This window comes from Ceratotherium simum, chromosome 10, assembly GCF_057802395.1.
Source record: "Ceratotherium simum simum isolate JZ-2026a chromosome 10, ASM5780239v1, whole genome shotgun sequence".
Lineage (NCBI taxonomy): Eukaryota > Metazoa > Chordata > Mammalia > Perissodactyla > Rhinocerotidae > Ceratotherium > Ceratotherium simum.
Window position 1 is genome coordinate 35,489,747 of NC_141909.1, and position 21,468 is coordinate 35,511,214.

Below are 21,468 nucleotides of genomic sequence, written 5' to 3' on the forward strand. Positions count from 1 at the left end.
AACATTGTGTATGTTGTTCCGTAAAAAAAAATCATACAGAAAATTTAAATTTTACATGATCAAACAGATACGTCCATTTCCTTTATGGTTTCCATTTGTTGCGACATGTTTAAAATATGTCTCCTGTTTTAAAATTATGTTCCAACTCATCATGGTTTTCTTCTAATAGATTATAGGCTTATTCTAGAAATTCAAAAATTTGATTTATTTGGAATTTGTTATAGTGTAAAAACTGAGGTCATTATGCAGATTTTTTTTTTTTTTATGAAGAACGACAATTTGCCCTAGTGCTGTTTATTGGACAGTTCAGATTTGATTTGAAATGACACCTTTATCATATGATAAATCACTATGTACTTCCTGGAACGTGTAGTCTGTTTCATTGATCTCATTAAATATTCCTGTGCCAGTACCACAAAGTTTTAATCATGATAGCTACATAATACATTCCAATATCTTTTAATGCACCTTCCTTCTTCTCCTCCTCCTCATCCTCTTTCTTTTTCAAATTGTCCTGAATATTCTTGCATACTTATTATTTAGATAACATTTAGAATCATTAAAAAATCCTCTGGGATTTTCACTGGGATTACCTTAAATTTATGCAATCATTTAGGCAGAACTAGCTTTATTACAACATTGAATCTTCATATCTAAGACAGGGTTTGTATTTCAATTTATTCAAGTCTTGTCTTTGTTCTTGAGTACAATTTTGTAATTTTCTTATTATAGGTCCTACATATTTCTTTATATATTTTTGGGAAAAAAACATATTTTAAATATATATTATGTTAATATCTAACATGTTAAATGTTTAAATTGCTTGTGAATGGGATCTCATTTTTTAAAAATATTTTTCTTTCTTTAAAAAATATTTTTTATTTTGCTAGAAGGATTACCAGAGGGAGAAGATAATCACATTCCACAAAATGATGACAAAAAAATGTTTTAAGTGTTCATTAATGATGGACTAAGTAAATTTTGCTGGGATGTGTTAGTGAATACAATATGGCAATGAAAATGATGATACAGATCCACATTTATTGAGATAAAAAGGATGACCACAGCATACTGTTGAGAGGAAAACATATTAATACCATTTGGCATGATATAATTAAGGTAACACCATATGTACATAATTCATATGTGTATATATGTTTGGAAAGAGGGCTAACATGGTATTTTCCAAAGTATTAACAGAGGTTATTTCTAAGTGGCACGTTTTTGGATGATTTAATCTTCTTTTGTACATTAATTTTTCAATGACATTTACCATATTTTACCAAAACAGTAATGCAGTAAAATACAAATAGAAAACATTAGAAATTTTATAAGGATTAAAAAGAAACACATAAAATTAGTGCTTAGTATCTTGTTTTTCCCCCAAAGAAACATTCTTGTGGATTTGGTATAATGTTTATGGGCAGCCTTGAAAATAGTTTAAAATTTTATTTGGTCTACTAAAATCTATTTGGCCTGCAAAATTGTTTGTAGTTCTGTTCATTTAAGCTGTACCAACCACACTGATAATGGCACCGCAGAAACATCATTACATCTGAAGGACAGGATGGCTTGCACTAGATTTCTGTTGCTGTGCAATCACACGCCCATCCTCGAGTTATTAATAATGCTCTGCTTCCCTCAAACTTAAAATGAAATCATCTAAAGCTTTATTAGTAATTTTTTAAACTCCATGTAAAAACTTTAAAGTTGTAGGTATTTAGATAAAACATTTTAAAATGAAAGTGATAAGTTGTGATGGCAAGTTATTTTTTCTACTTTCATATTTTGTTTTTATAATTTAAGTGTGGTATGCCTGACCACTCAGAGAAAGAATTAAGTTGAGCTAAGCCTCACACCGCACATTTAATATAATTTTTATAGTTTATGATGACTTCGTGAATTGATAGGTGAGTTAGTTATCAAATTGCTAAATTTCCTTAAAGGCGTCGTGATTATCATTATTCTTCTCACCACCAGAACACTGGTTATTACATGCTTACTATGTGTCAAAGCCTATGCTTTACGTGCATAATCTCATTACCGACTACTTGTGAAGTAGGGATTGCTATTAAGCGGTTAATAGACATGGGAATTGTGAGGCTCTGAGACGCTAAGAAATCTGTCAGTTGTCACACAGGTTAAAGAGAAGCTGAAATTTGAGCAAGGTCAAATTGCCTGCAAAGTTTAAACTCCAAAGCACTGTGATCCTACTAACAGTCTCCCAAGATTTGATTTCCAACGACTCTACTCTTATTTTTCTTTCTGCTTTACCTCTCATTATATTGTGTAGTTTCCTCTTCTAATTATCTCCCAAAGGGTGACTCAAGCCAAGTTTAGAGGTTGTGCAGTCACTTCATGGTATAGAGAAGGTAATCAAGGATCAGACAAGTGACCTGTCTAAATTCACACAGTGACTTGTCTAAATTTTGTTTCGTTGACAAAAGTTTATCCAACGTTTACTTTGTTCCAGTCATTGTTTTATGTGCTTAAAAGTATAAACTTAATCCTAATGAGAACTCTCAGGTAGGTGTTACTATCATCCCCATTTGACAGACAAGGAAACAGAGGCATCGTGAAGTTGAGTGACAGGGCTGCTGTCACATAGTTAGCAAGTGGTACAGTCAGGATTGGTGTGTAGGTAGCTGGTTAAGTCTTTGCCCTTTATCACTCTGCTATGTTGCCTAGAACAAGAATCTAGGGTTCTTGGTTTCCATCCATTTTTCTTTTACCATACTGGCCAATTACTTCAATTCGTGATTAGGAAGAACATTCTCTGGAATCTGGCATTGAAAAATAGTTAGTTTTACGCATTTTAGAAAAATGAACTTAAGGAATACTGTTAATAAAATAACTACAGTCTAAATAAGGGGCTGTGTATATTTTTAAAACAATACCCTGAAGCTGTGTTTATTGCTATATGGGACTTATTGATGATGGCTTTTTCACCCAATACCTGCTGATCTTCTATAATGCTAATATAAACCCAGTGTTGACTTGCTAGACTGTCTTTGCAAGCATAAATATTAGACATACCGAAATTTGATTTTGGCCCATCTTTTACTTTAATAAAGAGATCTAAAAATCAATCCTTACAGCTGTGTTTCATTTTCTGTGAATAGAGGTCAAATATATCAGGGCAAGTGTAGTATTAAAGGTAATCTATGATGTCAAGGTAAATGTATTAGGTAAGCAGTTTTTAAAATTCTGATTTTAATAGGATACACAAACCTTGTATAATTTGTTTATTTTCACCTTCTTGCAACAGACGTATGTGAAATTAGCATTAGTTCCTTCTGGTGTATATATATATGTGTTTAATTTAATTTCTCTTGTAAATGAGAGCATTATGGGAAAGAGTTCATAGTTCCAAGATCTGAGTTCAAGTTTAACACATAGCTACGTGACTTTGGGCAAGTTACTTTGTTCTATAAACTTTAGTTTCTTCATCTGTTCCTCATAAGATTCCCCCTGTATGGGGAATCTTATTCTTAATTCATGGGAATCTAATTCTTAATTCATGGATTTGTGAGGATTGAATAAGATGATACATTGACTCTATTTTTCAGTAGAAAAATACAATTTATTTTCAAAATGTCATGAAATGCTGTTAATTCTACTGCCTGATTCAGCATTCAGTGGTGAGGCAGAATGTGGCGCTGGGTCACATGCTCAATTAGGATTTACTCTATGGGATTCTAATCTGAGCTTTATCGCTACACTTGCTGTGTGAGCTGGGACAAATGTCTGGGACTCAGTTTCTTGTACAATCAAAGGATTGGACCAGGAAAACTTTAAGGTCCTTACTAGGAAAGTTCAAAGTTCATGATGTTCTGTACCACATGTGGTCCAGTGATCTGAGCACACAGTTGGGATCACAAGTCTTAGAGCTAAAACGTTCATATTTGACACCAATTAGGTATATGGATGAAAATTACCTAACTTTATGAGCACCTAATTTTCATGTATTAAAAATGTGAATTGGCATAATTATGCAAAGACTCTCATTCAAATCCGGAAATGTCCATCTTTTTTTAAAGCAACAGAATCCTTTTACAAATAAAATTATGTGGTGAACCCCAATATGTAAAATAAATATATCAAATATATAAAATATGTAAAAATTCAGATTCTTTCCTAAAAATAAAGACCTAGCAATTGAACTCATTGTCTTCCCCTCTAAACACACCCTTCTTTATTCCTTATTATCCAGTTGCTTAAGACTGCATACTTGTGAATTATCTTGGACTTTCGTTCATACTTACTCCGATATGCCATTGATCACCAAGATAATTTTACCTCCTAAATAATTCTTGATTCCTTTTTTCCTGTCCACGTGCACTGCTATTCTGCTCCATCAACCCTCTTGCTTGGACTATTATAATAACTGTCAGGCTGGTCTTCCTGTTGCCTGTCCTTGCCCCCTCTAATCCATTACACTACTGCCGAGTGATCTTTATGATATGTGAACTTGAACGCACCCAATTCTCCTTCTACTTACCTGCTACAGAGACCTCTAAAGCACTCTGATAAAATACAAGGGCTTTGATGAAACATTTAAAAAAAGACTTAGAGTCATTGTCATCTGCATACATTCTACTTTGTTTTCATAGAGTCTTAAAGGGGGAAGGAACATCAGAAAGCCCCCCAGGCCAAATTTCTACCATTGAAGCAGTCTAATTGATAGCATTCCCTTCTTTAGATAAACTCGAGTTAGTCAGTGTTCTCCTTACTCTTTTGAAACTGCAGTCTAAGTTTACAGGAGCTTTTTCTTTGCTAGCTATGTATTAAGTTGTGTCATAGTGTGCAACAGTAGGCCATTGAACCCACGTAATTGTTGTAGCTTTACAATAGCTTTACAAAAATACATTTAATATCTGCCAGGGCAAATTTCCACGCAGTGTTCTTTCTAAAAATGTTCTTGGTTATACAGGCACATTATTCTTCCAGATGAACTTTAGATTCATTTTGTCAAAAAATTCTATTGGAGGGGCCAGCCTGGTGTGTAGTGGTTAAGTTTGTGCGCTCCACTTTAGTGGCCCAGGGTTCGTGGGTTTGGATCTTGGGCGTGGACATACACACTGCTCATCAAGCCATGCTGTAACAGTGTCCCATAAACAAAACAGACGATGATTGGTGCAGATGTTAGCTCAGGGACCATCTTCTTCAAGCAAAAGGAGGAAGATTGGCAACAGATGTTAGCTCAGGGTGAATCTTCCTCACCAAAAAACAAAACAAAACAAAACAAAAATTCTATTGGAGTTTTCAGTGGAAAAATCTCAACTGTGTAGATTAACAAAGAATTAACATTTATGCAGTATTAAGTCATCTCAATAACTTGCTATGCTTCTCTACTTATTTTGTTTGCTCAAAAACACTTTGTATTTTTCTGCATATAGATCTATATATTTTGTGCTTAATTTATCCCTAGATATTTTATATATTTTGGTGCAATTGTGAGTAAGACTTAACAATTACATGTTTCTAATTGAACATTGCTGATATTTAGGACATATACCGTCTTTAGTGTATTCCTTTATATGGTCATTTGTAGAGCTCTACTATTAGTTCAAATACATAGGGGTCTTTGATTTTATATCAAACCCTTGTTGATTTAAAAGTTTATTTCCTTCTCTTCAGGATCAATTATAATTGTTGGGCAGTGAAATAAATTTTATTTTTCAGAGTTTCTTCACTCTTAGTTTATTTTCCTGGTTAGAATCTATGCCTGTGTGATCATAACTATATTTTCCTTGAACTTTCTGAATGTAGGACTTAACATTTAGCCCACTTAATTTTCTCTTTTTCGAGTCTAGTGTACTCAGAGGATATGTTTGATGCCTCTTTCATAGAGCAAAAATGCCAAATACCATGATTGTTACTATAACAGTGGATTTGATCTTTTCCTATCGATGTTTATCAGACTCCCAATGGATGTGACTTATACAACATACCTAAGCTTTTAAAAGTTTTTGTTGGATATTCCTTTAATATCCCTTCATCATAAATGTACTTGTTCTCACATAAAGTGAGCTGAACTTTATCATTTGTGTATATCCAGCTAAATCACTTCTATAAATAGCACAATCTCAGTTATTTATCAATGTCAGGAAAATGGTAAGTAAATTTTCTGAGGACATTATCTTTTCAAGGGTCAGAACTTTAAGTTTATTTTAGATTGACATCTTTCCAAAATATATGCAGTACTATATATGATATTTATTTTCCAACCATGGCAGCTAGCTTCAAGTACACGGTATTGGAGGAATTTAGCCATTAAATGTAAAAGAGGATGAGAGAGAACTGATGTTGGAAATAAATCTATTAAGGCTCTTATAAATATTTTTACACTAGAACTGTGTGTTTAAACAGTGAATAAATACCCTCATTAAACTAGTAGAGAGCAATTAAGTTAAGAGAATATCAAGGACCTTTTAGAAATGTTAAGTAACAATGGGTAATTTGTAGTTATTTTTATTTACTATCCCTTTGTTACTGGGATATCCTCTCCCCTTCAATGAGAAGCTTAAACAATAATTTAGTTTTATTTTGTTGCAGATAATATGCATTGTAGGTGGCACTTATTTTCACAACTGGTTGTAATGGGTTGAATTGTGTCCCTCCCCCAAATTCCTATGTTGAGGTCCTAACCCCTAGTACTTGAGATAGGGTCTTTACAGAGGTAATCAAGCCAAAATGAGATCACTAGGGTGGGCCCTAATCCAATATGACTGGTGTCCTTATAAGAAGGGGGTAATTTGGAGACAGACACACACACACAGGGAGAACACCACATGAACATGAAGGCAGAGATTGGGGGGTGATGCACCTACAAGCTTAGGAATGCCAAAGATTGCCAGCAAACCACCAGAAGAGGAGAGGAGCATGGAACAGATTCTTCCTCATAGCCTTCAGAAGGAACCAACCCTGCCGACAGCTTGATCACGGACTTCTAGTCTCCAGAACTGTGAGACAATACATTTATGTTGTTTAAGCCACCTGGTTTGTGGCACTTTACTATGGCAGCCCTAGTAAACTAATAACAATGGTCTTCCATCAACATTTAATGCCTTGCTGATTTTATGAAGGGTATTACTGACCTTAGGATATTGTAGGTATGTATATGTCCACCCCTCAAATATCCAAGATAGTCAGTCCACCCACCCATTTATCCATCCATCCATCCATCCATCCATCCATCCATCCATCCATCCATCCAACCATCCATCCGTCTATCCATTCATCTATCTATCCAAGCAATCCATCCATCCATTTATCCATCTATCTAATATTTGTTGAGTGTCTACCATGTACCAGGCTCTGTGCTAGTCTCTGGGGATACTCTAGGTAAAGCAGACATTAACTTTACCCTCATGAAACTTGCATTACAGCAATTACATACAGTGTTCATGGAATTTGCCAAGATTATATTAGCTTAGTTCCTGAAAACTGAAAAAAAAAAAAACATTAATCCCTCTCAAGCACATCTACATACCCTCCTTCTTCACTGATACAGTGACTAGACTGCAATTGTAATGCCTAAGTTTACTTTTTGCCATCATGTTTCATTTCCCTTAACGCTTTTAGCATGTATGCTTGCTAAATCCTCTATTTCTTACTGTTCTGTCATTGTCTCTTCCTCCATTTTCTCTTTTAATATCCATAATAATGTAGTTCAGAGGATACATACTGCTGAAAGGAAATGATATTGATTCTGGAAAAGGACCGTCAAGATAAATTCTCATATACTAGTGCTAATGGTTGAAGAGAGAACTCTCCATTCATTCATTCATATAAAATATTTATATTTTAACCTTTTCTGGGTGATGGTAACTGTGGTGAAAATGCCCATGTGAGTGATATGGAACATAGAAATGGCTGAGTACTGATCCTAGCAGTGGTGCTGAAAGCTAGTTTCTGGAAAAAGAAAAAACCCTACATCAGTCTGCCTCTAGGTCATTTGTTTCTTATAAAAAGGTGGAGTGCAGCATGTGCAGCGGCAGGACCTCTTGGACAGCTGCCTTTCTACAAATTTAATTAATGAATCGAAGGTAAGCCCCATCTCTCCCAGGTGTTTTCCTGCCCTCAAAATTGCCTCCCTCACTACTCTCTTCAGTGTCCTTTGACTTAACCTGCAATAAACAAAGCATCCTGTATTGGTGCATCCCAACTGAGCAGACCAGTGTCTCCTCACACTCTCCTCTTTGGTTTGAACCAGGTTGTACTTGTGGAGAGCAAAGGGAGATCTCTTCCCTCTCCAGCAACCCAGCTAGGTTAATGTTTCCTGGATTTGCCTCATGAGACATACTGAATCAGAACCTCCAGGCAGAGTCCTGGGAACCTTTATTTTCAATAAATACACCAGGTGATTTCTATAATTAGGCACAATTTCGAAAGCTCTGTGCTATGGCGTGTTGAGGCAAGTCAGTGCCTCAATTGACTTATAGCTTGCTCAATACAGGCTTACATTTTCTAAACATTAAAAACAAAAGAAACAGGGGCCGGCCCTGTGGCTTAGCGGTTAAGTGCGCATGCTCCGCTACTGGAGGCCCAGGTTTGGATCCTGGGCGCACACAGACGCACCGCTTGTCCCGCCATGCTGAGGCCGCATCCCACATACAGCAACTAGAAGGATGTGCAACTATGACATACAACAATCTACTGGCGCTTTGGGGAGAAAAAGGGAAAAAAAAAGGAGGAAGATTGGCAATAGATGTTAGCTTAGGGCTGGTCTTCCTCAGCAAAAAAGAGGAGGATTGGCACGGATGTTAGCTCAGGGCTGATTGTCCTCAAAAAAAGAAAACAAAAGAAACAGACTAAAAACAGGGAAAGTCGCAATGTGACATAGGAGAAAATCTAAAGATTCTAGGTTTTAGCTTCTGTATGCTAGTAATCCAGGATAAATTCCTTAGCATTTTAGGGTCTTATTTGTAAACTAAAGAGGTTGAAACAGATTCATTCATTTGTTCATTTATTTATTCATTTATGAAATATGTGTCAAGATCCTACTATGTTAGCTATTATTCTAGTTCCTGGGAAAACAGCAGAGAATGAGTCACTCATTGATGGTCTGGCTTCAAAACTGGCCCATTTCTCAGTGTACCACAAGTCTATCCAACATTATCACCCACTGACATCCAGTATATGGTGGAAGAATATTATTGGCTTATCGTATTATTATTGTAGTGCCCTTTTTTCCCCAGAGTAACCTTGGAATTCTAGTCATACTCTGATTTGTTAAATAAAGTTATAAAATTTGTTCTATTGAAAGAAGCGTTTTCCTAACAGAGTTATGACCAACTTCATTCTGCAAGACCAAGGTGGAGTTATTCTAACTCCAACCAGCTTCTACTTGGCTTTCAGAATGAAATGATTTGAGAACTTAATATTAGATAATTCTGTTCTGAAGTCAAGACGGATAAGTTTAATTATGTTTATTCCAATGACAAATCATAAGATGAAGTTTCCAAATAACTTAGTCAAGGATCCTACATTTTTCAGGTGAGGCAACAAAATATCCAAAGAGTTATGAACAGAAGGTCTTAGTGTGAATCATTGGTGGGGTTGAAGCTAGGATGGATGCTAATTTTATCCTGCTCACTTCAGTATTTGCTTCTCATTCAACATGACTTCCAACATTGAATCCCACCAAAAATTTGGACCACTTTGTCTTCAAGATTAAATCTGCAGCAAGATCACACTAAGCGGTTCCCCAAGTCTGACCTTTCCTCAAAGTCTCCTAAGGTTGTAATGCAGACTTTTCCAAGACATCTGGCTAATTTCAGAAAGTCCTGTAAGTTCAAGAATCGAGATTTTAAACAATTAAATTCTGTAAGAACTGAAAAGTCCTTGAGATGAGAGAACGATACTTTTCCTACAGCTTTCCTAAACTGTCTTTGGATCTGGATTTATTGCTGTTTTGTGGGAAACTTTAAATTCATAACTCGACTGAGTTATGAAGAGCAGTAGTTTTAGGTGTCTCGCTCCCACAGAGCATCGTCTTTAAGGTCAAGAGGATAATTTAAAATTGGAATGGAGATCTGCTAGGAGGGGTCACAGTCTATTTTGAAGGCTAATTGTCCTTTGTCAGAGTGCTTCCTTATCCTTAGGCCTTTTAGCCATATGCTGTTATTTCATTTGCTAAAGACTAAGAAAAGAAAATCTTGCAAAATTGTAAAATATAGTAAATGGTAAAGAAGGAAAATAATCAAATTTTATGTTGTCTTAACAAAGGACAAATACATTGCCTGAAATAAAATGGAAAAATTTGTTGCCAAAAGCTGACAGGCTTGACTGAGAACTTTCTGGGCATGAGATCCTTATGCAGTCATAGGAGGAGAAAGAAACACCTTAGGCTCTAGGTTCTGCCCTCAGGTGGAAGGCGAGCACATTCTAGTCCTGCAGTCCCACACTGCCACTGCAATTAGACCTACCATAGTAGGAAAAAAAAACACATTCTTCTAAAATATACCATCTTGAGCAAGTCACTTAGCTTCTCTGATTCTTATTTTATCACTGACTAAAAGAAGATAATAGCACATACAGCAGAGCATGGCTGCTAGGATTGAATGAGAAATTGTAGGAGAATGATCTTGCACAAGCCTGGCACAGAGTAGGTGGTCGAATAATATTTCCTGAATCTATAGCCATGTACAATAGAACCTGTAAGGGCATATGTCTTAAACATAGAAAATAAGGTTTGAATTTACAGGTTATTTAGACTTAAAATGTATCTTCTTAGGACCAAAGAAATATTGTTGAAAATATGTTGGGTCCATCTCTGACGATACAGGAGTATATCACCTGAGCCTTGGCAGGCTGGGATTAGAGGTACTCAGAGGCTAGCCCATGGAATGATTTGAGGTTCCCACCTGTAGAAATGAAAATGCATAAATGTCGTAACTCTTCTTGTGTGTTACTGGGCAGGCAACTCCTGTTCCATACCTCACTCTGCCACCCGCTATCTGATGTGTTGTCACCTCCTCAATTATCTAATCCTCTGCTTTGATTCATTCCCTTACAGTGTGTTTGTTCTCTTGTAAAAGCTCCCCGTCTTGCACAGGGTTGGTTATAGACCTCATATCAGATTTCGAGGACTCTGAGATTTGATTCCTCCCTTCTCCTCAGTATTTTATGATGATTTGACACTGGTGAAAAAACAGGCAACCATCGTTTTATTACAGATGTTCCTGGGCTGCAATATCTCTCTGAAGTTAACACAGCAAACAATTGTCCTTTTGTCTTAGCAGTGTTTCCAGCTTTGACATATATTTTTGGTACCTACGACCATAAAAAATCAGGAAAAATTACAAAAGAGTGGAGAATAAGACTAGTTATGGTTTTTAATAATTTTCCTTGCCTCTTAGCTATGTTGCATCTACACATGGTAAATCTATGAAAGTAAATAATTGAAGTTGAAAGCAAGAAGTTGGAGTAAATTTTTTCCTTTCAATATCTATCAAATTAAGAATTTTCTATCTTATCGTTCTTGATAATTCGTACTTCTATCATATTTGCAAATTACTTATTTTCTGTTTCTGTTTCCTATAAAATTAGTATGGTGATAGTGTCTACCTCATTAGGTTTTTCTGAAGCTTCAATAAGTTAATGCATATAGAACACTTAGAACCTGTCACAGGAACGTTAATAAATGCTAGATATTGCTATTTAAACAAAAGAGAAATTAACAGATGTGCGCACACGTGTGTGTGTGTATGTGTGTGTTTAAAGCTCTCTATCTGGCCAATGAGAAGTGTTTAAAGACCAGGGAGAGAAAGTGGACAGTTATCCCAAACATTTTGTGTTGGTACCAAATACTCGTGGGATTGTCAATTTTGGTCGTATCTCTAGAATTCAGTTCCTGAAACTCAAAGGGTATCCTGAAATGAAGAACAAAGTTTTATGTGTATAGGATAACAGTTATATTTAGGTTTTAAATTTGGATTTTTGGGTTCTCGAGCAAAAGAAAAAAAAACATAGAAACAGAGAGGATCTTGTTATTTAGAGAGTAAACAATTTTCCCCCACAGGACTGAACTCACAGCCTTATCTTCATAGGAATTGTGTTTTACTTCAGTGATCTTCAAATCCTTTTGATCATGGACCCTAATCAATAAAATTATTTATGCCTGTACCATACACACACACACGCACACACGCACACAATTTATTAGATTCGTGTACAAGTGTACTATCTTCTTTCATCCTAATGAGAACATCTTTGATAACTCCTGTATTTGCTTCTTGTTTTACAGACTACCTCTCTGACTAATAGATCTGATTAATCTAGATGAAGCATGATCTTTACCTTTTTGTTTGTGTCTTCCCTCCCTTCCCCTTAAAAACAACATGTTGTGGCCCATTGATAGATGTTCTACAGGTAGTTAGATGTAACATTATGAGCTGTTCTACAGGTAGTCCAATATAATGGTTCTGACTTCAGGAGGGAGGGCTGGACTGGAGACTGAATGGTGATAGGTGCTGTGAGAATGATGACTGACTCCGTGAGATAACCGTGAGAATGATGACTGACTCCAAAGGAAGGTGTGTATACTGAGGAGATCTTTCAGGAACTCAACCTTTAAAGTGAGGTAGAGATGCAGAGCCCACAAAGGAGCCTGAGGGATAGGAGAACGTGTACAAGAAAATTTCAGTGTGTCAAAGCCAAAGAAATAAAGAGTTTTTAAAATGAGGGCATACACAAAAGTTTTAAATGCAAGAGTGGTCTAGTAAGATAAGGATGGAAAAAGATGCTTTTGATTTGGCATCTGGGAGGTCACATCTTCTAAGTGGGGGAAAGCTTGTCACTGGAGTAGTCAGCTGAGAAGTAAGCAAACATAGACTAGTCTTTCAAGAAATTTGTAGGAGATGGGAAGAGATGAGAGGAGAGAGGAGGAGAGAGAGAAAGAGACAGAGAGAGTCAGGAAGTCAGGAGGAGATCCTATCATCTACCTATATCTGGATCTATCTATCTATCATCTATCTATATCTATCTATCTATCTATCTATCTATCTATCTATCTATCTATCTATCATCTACCTATCATCTATATCTATCTAATCTATCTAACTTTCTATCTTAAGGGCGAGATGATTCTGTGTGTTTACTTTATTATTTGCTCTGTCTGGATAGCCTTTCTCTTCCTGGTAAGATTTGGCAGGGTTCAGCCCTGATGTCTTCTCCTTAGGAGGTGTTAATAACAACTTCAGCTGAGTACCTACTGCCCTTTGTAAACACATACATGCAGATCTGTGATAGCACTTGCCGCTCTGCTATTTATTTATGTGTCTGTCTCTCTGGATAGATTTTGAGCTATTTAAATGAAGACACCGTGTCTTCTTCTTCTTTAAATTCCTAGTCCCTACCAGAGTACCCAGTGTGTATTAACTCTCAGACTTGCTCCTTGAATGTGTGAATGAACAAAAAAAGGCAAACAGTCTATCAAGAAGTGTTGCGGGAAGGTTAGCCTGGCAGCAGCCTTGGGGAGGTCTTGAAGGGTGGTCAGGGTAAGGCTGGAGCAGTGAAGCTCCCTTGAGGGTGCTGAGATGACCCAGTTAGAAGGGCTTGGTGCCCTAAATTAGGGAATAAAGAAAAGGAGCTGTTTTAGGAAACACTTTAATGGGAGACATGCCAAAGTTTGGATAAAAATCAAGAAAGAATGAAAGATAGTAACAGATGTCTAGTCTTTAAAACAAGAATAATAATAAGAAAAGCAAAATCTCGATCGTGGTGGTTGGGGAAGGGAAAGGGCACAGTGACGGGAGGTGAGTTTGAGTTCTGGTTAGATGGGTGGTCTCCTGAGAAGTCTGTTACTCTTGTCTCCATGTCTTATTCTTGGATCTTCCCCAGAAGCATGCTGTCTTCTCTTTTTTTGTGCGTGTATCAAGCAACCACCCTTCTTTAGTCATTTCCTTCTGAAAGAAGGAAAAAAAAAACATTTCTTCCATGAAGACTTTCAGCACTGTTCCTCCACTTACACCAAAAACATTTCAGAACAAAGCGAAACTTCAAGCTACCAAGATTTAACAAACACGGCACAACTTGACCGAACTTGGAACCTCTGCCTTAGGAATACTTAGTGTTTTCTAAGAACATACCATTTGTTGGTCAGAAATGATAAATTATGTAGAATGCCAAATGTGTCCATCTTTATTTATGTATTTATTTTTAAACAAACATCCACATGTGAGTCTTTACCATGCCTCAGTGGTAGAAGACAAGCTTTTTTTTTAGGTTAACTTCACTCATTTTATTAGAATTTATAGAAATCTTTTATAAGGATTAGAAACTATAATAAAACCTCTGTTAATTTTAAGAATAAAAATGATGGAAAGAAAGACATTATGAAGCAGAGAGTAGCCGATTCTTTGGCAAGAGGTGTTAGCCGTTCAGCATTCATTGCCACCCATATCCTGAAGCTATCCCCTGTCTGAATCTTTTGAAGGCCACCTTCACTTCTTTTTTCTCTTTCCTGCTACACCAATAAAATCAGTCATCCCCTCAGCAATGAGCCTGTAAAGTGACTTCTTTTGTAGAACAAACCCTTTGTGTGTAAATAATTTGTTAGCCCCCTCCTCCCTCCAAGCATTGTGTTGGAAAAAATATCCACCATAAATTGATTGTATAGATAGCCTGATTGTAAAGCAAGATTAATATGAAAACACAAGGAGTCTGCAATAAAACCTACTAACTTCAATCATTCACATTTGTGTACAAGCATTCATATTTAGCAACAGTCCCAAGGCTGAGATTAAAGCTGTTTGGTAGGTTACTTCAAGGCCTTTTTATTGCTAAATCTTATTATGTCTCTAAAATGTAGAAATTAATCACCTGTCATCAAAGCTGCAGTGGATTATTGACTTCTAAATGTCTCTACAAATTGATTCATGACAGAATGAAACAGGAGACTGAACTAGCATTGAAATTCTTTTGCATGTGATAAAAAAGGTCTATTAAAAACATTTCAACAAATGCTGCCGATTAGGTAATCATCACAAAGTACTTTCCTATCAAAATGAGGTGCTTCTGGAATCGTTTTGATGAGATACATTTTTTTTTTCCCCGGCACTGATATGGTAACATGAAATTATTCTGAAACCCCAGGAAGCTGATTTGGAAATCCATTTAATTCTTATATTACAGAGTGCACAACTTATTTCTTAGTACTAGCACAATCTAAATATGGTTGAAAAATTCCACTTCAGTTGTGTGTGTGTATATTTGTGTGTGCGCATGTGTGTCAAACAGACCCTAAAGATTATTCAGGTTAAAAATTTTGGAGAACATTGATAATCTACAGTAGTGGGATGGCAGTAATTTTTGCCATAAGGATTCCTTCCAATATCCCACTAAATTCTTTTAACTATGCTCTGCCTCCTTGTCCCTGTTAGTTTAAGTCAGTGGTTCTTGAAGCAAATCAATTTTGGCCCCCATGAGGCATTAGGCAGTGTTTGGAGACATTTTTATTTGTCACAACTGGTGTGAGTGTGCGGGTGCTACTGGCATGCAGCGGATAGAGGCCAGGGATGCTGTTAAGTATCCTACAATGCACAGGAGAGGCTCCCCCCAGCCCCCAACAAAGGATTATCCAGCCCAAAATGGCAATAGTGTCAAGGTGGGGAATCCTTGGTTTAAACTAAGAAGAAAACATTTCTGGAAAGGGGCAAGGGGAGGTTTTAAGTAGAATCCAGAACATTTTCCTTTAATCAAATTTTCCTCCTTACTTTAGTCCACTAGACTTTCCTTCTTGGTAAACATTTAACTGCCAGTGATGGTTTCCTTCCTTTTCAGAATTTTCTCACATGGAGCTTCTTAGATCCCATTCCTTACCATGTCCATTCTCTACACACATCAGCCCCCCGATCCAACACAGGTCAACTCTTTATCATCTTTTTAGCTCTGTAGAGACTCTTGAAGGTCAATAGAGGGAACAGTCATTGAGCTAATCGCTGACCATAATGCATTTGGATTTTCAATTAACATTCAAGAATAGGAATTACTATTTTTGATTACTATTACTATTTTTGATTAAGAGGAAAGAGAACATTGTGGAGTAGGAGACTTCTATTTTGCGTTTCTGTCTCAGAAGACTATCTACTCAACCCAATAAAAAACTTTTCATGAAACTAAATAACCAGTGTTATTATTTGAAAATATTACTTTGGACAACATGCAAGTTTAAAAAAATGTTGCCTCCACCAGACTGTGCGCTCCACAAAGCCAAGAACACATTTATCTTCTTTGTATCTCAGTGCTTAGACGTGAGTGAATTTTATTTTAATCCTTAATATGCAAGTATAGCTTAAACACAAGCACACAATTTAATACATAAAATCTTTTGTGTGGACCACAACTTCATTCACATGTCTTATATGCAGAGACACAGTCATAGGATATTGATAAACACTTGTTCTTACCCACCTTCTGTTCTGTGCAGTTCCAGGAATGTACCATGCTCTCTCCCCACTCTGGTCTTTTAGGAAAGCTATTCCCTTTGCTTGGGAGGCATTCAGTTGTTGCCCCCTTTACTGGTCTACTGCTTGATTCTTTTGTTACACATCAGTTCCTCTAGGATGCCCTATGACTGAGTTGGAGCCGTTTCTGAGCTTTCGTGGTCCTAACCATGATGTACCAGACCTGCCTGTTTACTCATCCAGATTTTGCTCTAGACAATCAGCTCCTTGAGGGCAAGGGTTGTGTCTTAATTACCATTAAATTTCCCTGAACTTAGCATAAAACATAGACGTGGCACATAATTGTCATTCACCAAATGTATGTGGAGTGAATAGAGGATAAGTGGAACACATCATTTGGATTAAATTAAAAATCTCTTCCATCAGTAGAGGTAGCACAATTGACATGTCACAAACCTGCAGAGTTGTTCTCCATAAAGACCCATAGGGATGTGGTACTACCAAGGCATGCCACAGAGACCCCAAACCAAGGGGCCCAGGCAGAGGCAGGTGCACGCGTCCTAGACACAGTCTCTTCTTCTCCTTAACTGAGAAGAATGGAGAGGAAAAGGCTTCCAAAGTCCAACATGACTGCTGGTTCTAGAGCCCTGACATCTGCTTCATATTTTAGGAAGAAGAGGAATTGCGTTTGCTCTTTAAGAGCTTGAGAGAATAGGACTAATGCCAATGGATAGAAACACACTGGTTATTTCAGAAAAATTGGTTTAGGAGAGTCAGAGCTGTCCAAAGGTGACAAGGGCTGCCTTGGGGACAGGGTGTCCCCTGTCTCTGTCTGTGCGGGCTCCATGAGACTTGAGTGAAGACACTAGAGAGGGAAAGTGTGCATTCAATAGGATGTTGAACCGGCTCCTCTGTAAGGTCCCCTATTGATGTAAGGTTCTGTGGTGTTGTGATATGTGCCTGCAGTCCATGGGTTGTAGAAGAACAGTCACAGGTTTTGAAAACTCTTAGCAAACTATTCCTGGACGTCAGGATGTATATTTATAACTCTCACCCCGGTAAAGAAGTGAGATCCCTGGATAGGGCAGGAAACGCTACCCAGGCTCCTCTCACAGGAGGAAGTCACACCCTCCTGTCCACAAGAGCTCTCCACACTTGAAGGGCTTCCTGTCATCTCGGACACCTGGGAGCTACTCCTTACCATTAGCTTTACCGTTGATGCAAGACATGCATGAATATTAAGAGAATTCCTTACCTAAGTATACATGGTAGCATTTATTTCCACTTCTCTCCCTCTCCCCTCCCCTTCCTCTCTCCTCTCTCTCTCGCTCTCTCCTCTTTGAGTCTCATTTCTCACTTCTAGCTGAATATCTAGTAAAATGTGTAAAACAGGGGAGAGATGTGATGAAACTAATGCACTGTCTCTATGGAAGATTCAAATGCAAGCAATTTATCGGTAGGCAACTGAGGCAAAAGATTTAAAATGGAATCTATAGAGATTACCCTGATATATAAAGAGGGTTTTAGACTTTGAACCTGATTTCTCAAAGAGCCTGGGATAAGCCTCAATTCAGGCATAACAGCTCCTGGTAGAGATTTACCTGCACTGTTATAAAGACGGTGAGCACACATTATGCGTTGCTTCATGCATAAGGATTCTATTACATCCTCTTCAAGTCTTCTGAGAACTCTGTCTGGAGCTATTCTTGGGAAAGTGGTGGCAGTGATCTTGAACTCTCAGCCCCTTGTAGTCTGATTGCCACCAATCATTTCCGTGTGTATTTTATCTGTGTATTTATGGCATGAAGTTTTCTCTAGTTCTAGTTTTTCCTTTCCAAACTCCGAGATCATTTCTGGCACTCACATAACGTTTCAGGGAATTGGATAAAATTTAACTGATATTTGGGGAAAACTCTTATTAGCACAGATTGTTTATGCAAAACTACATCTCATAAAGGATCTCTAGTCTTTTTGAAGATAGAGAACTTAAAAGTCAACTTTTGGGCTGAATTCATATGCCTTTGTCTCTCTTTCAGTTGATCTTGGCAACGCCTCACATGTAACCCAAGACCAAAATAAAGTGACATTCGGAAGGCAGTCACAATTCAGTGATCTCATCCTGCAGAACGCCTTCTCTTGGCGTTTACATCATATAATTTGGTAAGCGGTTTACACATTCACTCCTGTGATTTTCAAGGGCCTTTTATGATCTGCCAAGTGGACAAATGTCAACAGGCTTTAAGGTTTGATTTACCAGGATTTCTGTCTCTTGTGAACAGATTACTGTAGCTCTGAATAAAACACATGTAAACAAGTCCAGCAATCTTAGTGGAAAATACAGTTCCCACCAGACGTGGTGACTTGATGGGAATCCTAGCGGTGTTGCCTCTGTCACTGCTCGGTCTTGGAGGAGTAAGAGTTTTCCCTTTCACACAACTGTCCTGGAAATGTTCCCGAGTCTGCACTGCCTGTGTGCAGCAGACAATCAAGTGGCAAGGGGTCAGCACCAGGAGCCCGACGGCTCATGTGCTGCAGGTCCCGCTACAAACTCCCTCTCTGCTTTTTCCTGGCACTCACGCAACAGGACTGACCCTCAGGACTCAAACCTGTTGGTGTAATCAGAGGCGATGCCCTCCTGTGAGCGAGAAGACTCAGTACCAGGACAGCAGACATGCAATTTTCAACTACAAGTGGGAACTGAGTTGCACACTTCTGCAAAACTGTTGAAATTTCCAATTTATTATTCTTTATAAAAGAAAAAATAATGTCAGATCATGGCACTTATGTCTTTTGATTTCTATGTTTGAGAGTCTTTGAGCTTTGATTCTGGTCCTTTTTTTACTTTTTTTTTTTTTTGGTGAGGAAGATTAGCCCTGAGCTAACATCTGTTGCCAATCCACCTCTTTTTGCTGAGGAAGATTGGCCCTGGGCTAACATCCGTGCTCATCTTCCTCTACTTTATATGTGGAACGCTTGCCACAGCATGGCTTGACGCGCTGTGCATGGGTCCGCGCCCGGATCCAAACCTGCAAACCCTGGGCCGCAGAAGCAGAGCGCGCAAACTTAACCACTAAGCCACTGGGCCGGCCCCCTGGTACTTTTTTTACTTTACCCATGATGAAGATCAGAAGAAAGACAAGAAGAAAGACAAGGGCCCTCATTTCTCCAGCCTTGATCTGCCATGTTCCTCACCACTTGGGCACTGGGAGATGAGACCATGCTCTCCATACCTATCATGGACCATGGCCCTTTTTGGGGGACTGGAGGAGGGCGGAATTGGAGAGGGAATGCAGGCCCACCCTCCGCACAAAGACTCCCCTACAACTAGCACTCGGAGTATTCAGCATCTCCACAGCTGTTCCAAGAATGTGGGAAGGACTAGGACAGCCTAATTACCTTATTCCCTTCCATCTCAGCTCTGTGTCCACGGTCAAAGGAGGCCTAGAAATTCACAATTCTCAAGGGTGAGTTAAATGTAGATTCACCCTAAAATTTCCATTTGCTGCAGATCCGCATACAATATTTATATCTTCCACTTACTGGCTCTTTAATCTTAAGGAAATGACTTCATGATGTCTGTTTAAAAGGGAGATACTAATACTAAAGTCTATCCCATAGGCTTATTGTGAAGGTGAATGAAGAAACATATATAAAAAGCCTTGCACAGTGCCCAGCACACAAGAGACACGGGAAAAATCTTAATGCTCACTTCTCGTCCAAGTAAACCCAAGGTATCAGTTCCTGCCTGTGTGGGCAACCGAGAACTCACATTGGTTCTTTCAAATCCCAGTCTAAGCCTTGTTGGGCTGGCCCCAGACATATGACATGGGCTGATTGGATTGAATTGGAACTTTCAGTTCTGCCTTGAATTGGTTCCCCTGTGTAGACAGTCTGTGTGATATCAACCCTCTACTTCAGGGAGAAAGAGGCTGTTTGGGTATGGGTATTATTTTCTTAAATGTAGAATAAAATGGGATCAGCAGGATATTTCAGTGAAATATCTCGTTTGAACTTTCCTATTCATTTGCTCTTTTATGCATTCACAGCTAGGGGTTTCCAGCTGATCCATTTGATTGCTCTCATGTACAGTGTAGAGACAGCAAAGAGGGGATTCCTGTAGATTCTTAACTTGTTAACAAAGGCTGCAATGACTATGGCAAGCCCCAGAGCTGACAGCCAGTTTCAGTCCTTTGTAGGGGTTAAGAGAGGGAGACAAGGCAGGGAAAGAGGAACAGGAAGTTTTAATAGAGATGCTGAATCTGAAAAGTGCCGGGGCCAGGAGGAGGGGAAGCTGTGAGTCCTGGAAGCACCAGCAGCAGGCTTACTTTGGACTTAGTCCCTCAGCTCGTTCCTGCTTCAGCCTCCTGTGGGGCAGCTGTTCTGTGAATCTGCTGCCTCCTTTGTGACCAGAGTGCTGAAGCAACCCTCAGGAGACCTCAGGACCAGGCTCAGCCCTGTCAGCTGTGTGGCCGTGGGCACACCTCATAACTTCTGTGGCTATTTATTTTTTCAGTCTGTAAAAGTCACTTACACATAGTCATAAATAGGGTTGCTCTGAGGTTCAATTGCAAAAAAAATCATATAAATAAAGTGCTATGAAATAAATGGTAGCATCATCAATTATTTTCCTCATCTGGAATCTATAATGTGAATATCCTTATCCTTAGTTTCTTATTGGAGAACATTCTGGGCCTGAGATAAAGGTAGGTAGCATGGAGGGGATGTAAGTGAAGAAATGTTGAAGCTAATTGTATAGTGCTTCTAACTTAAAAATAGGCAATAAAGTCAGCTGTCACGTGTTAAATCTAAGAGGCACGTGTAAGGTGGACATAGCCGAGTATGTTCCAGCCCGTATACATGTCTGGGCAATGTATTGGGGCCACAGAGCTAACAAGGTGGAAACCTGGTTTCTCTCTGCTCTCTTAGTCTCTCAGTTTACCTTCTGCAGCAGCACAGAGCTATTTACCAGGGCTTTGTCTTCAAGTTAGAAAGGTTTTCACTCAGTGTGGCATATGAGTTTTTGTTGTATTGAACCGACACTGTGGAAATCACCAGC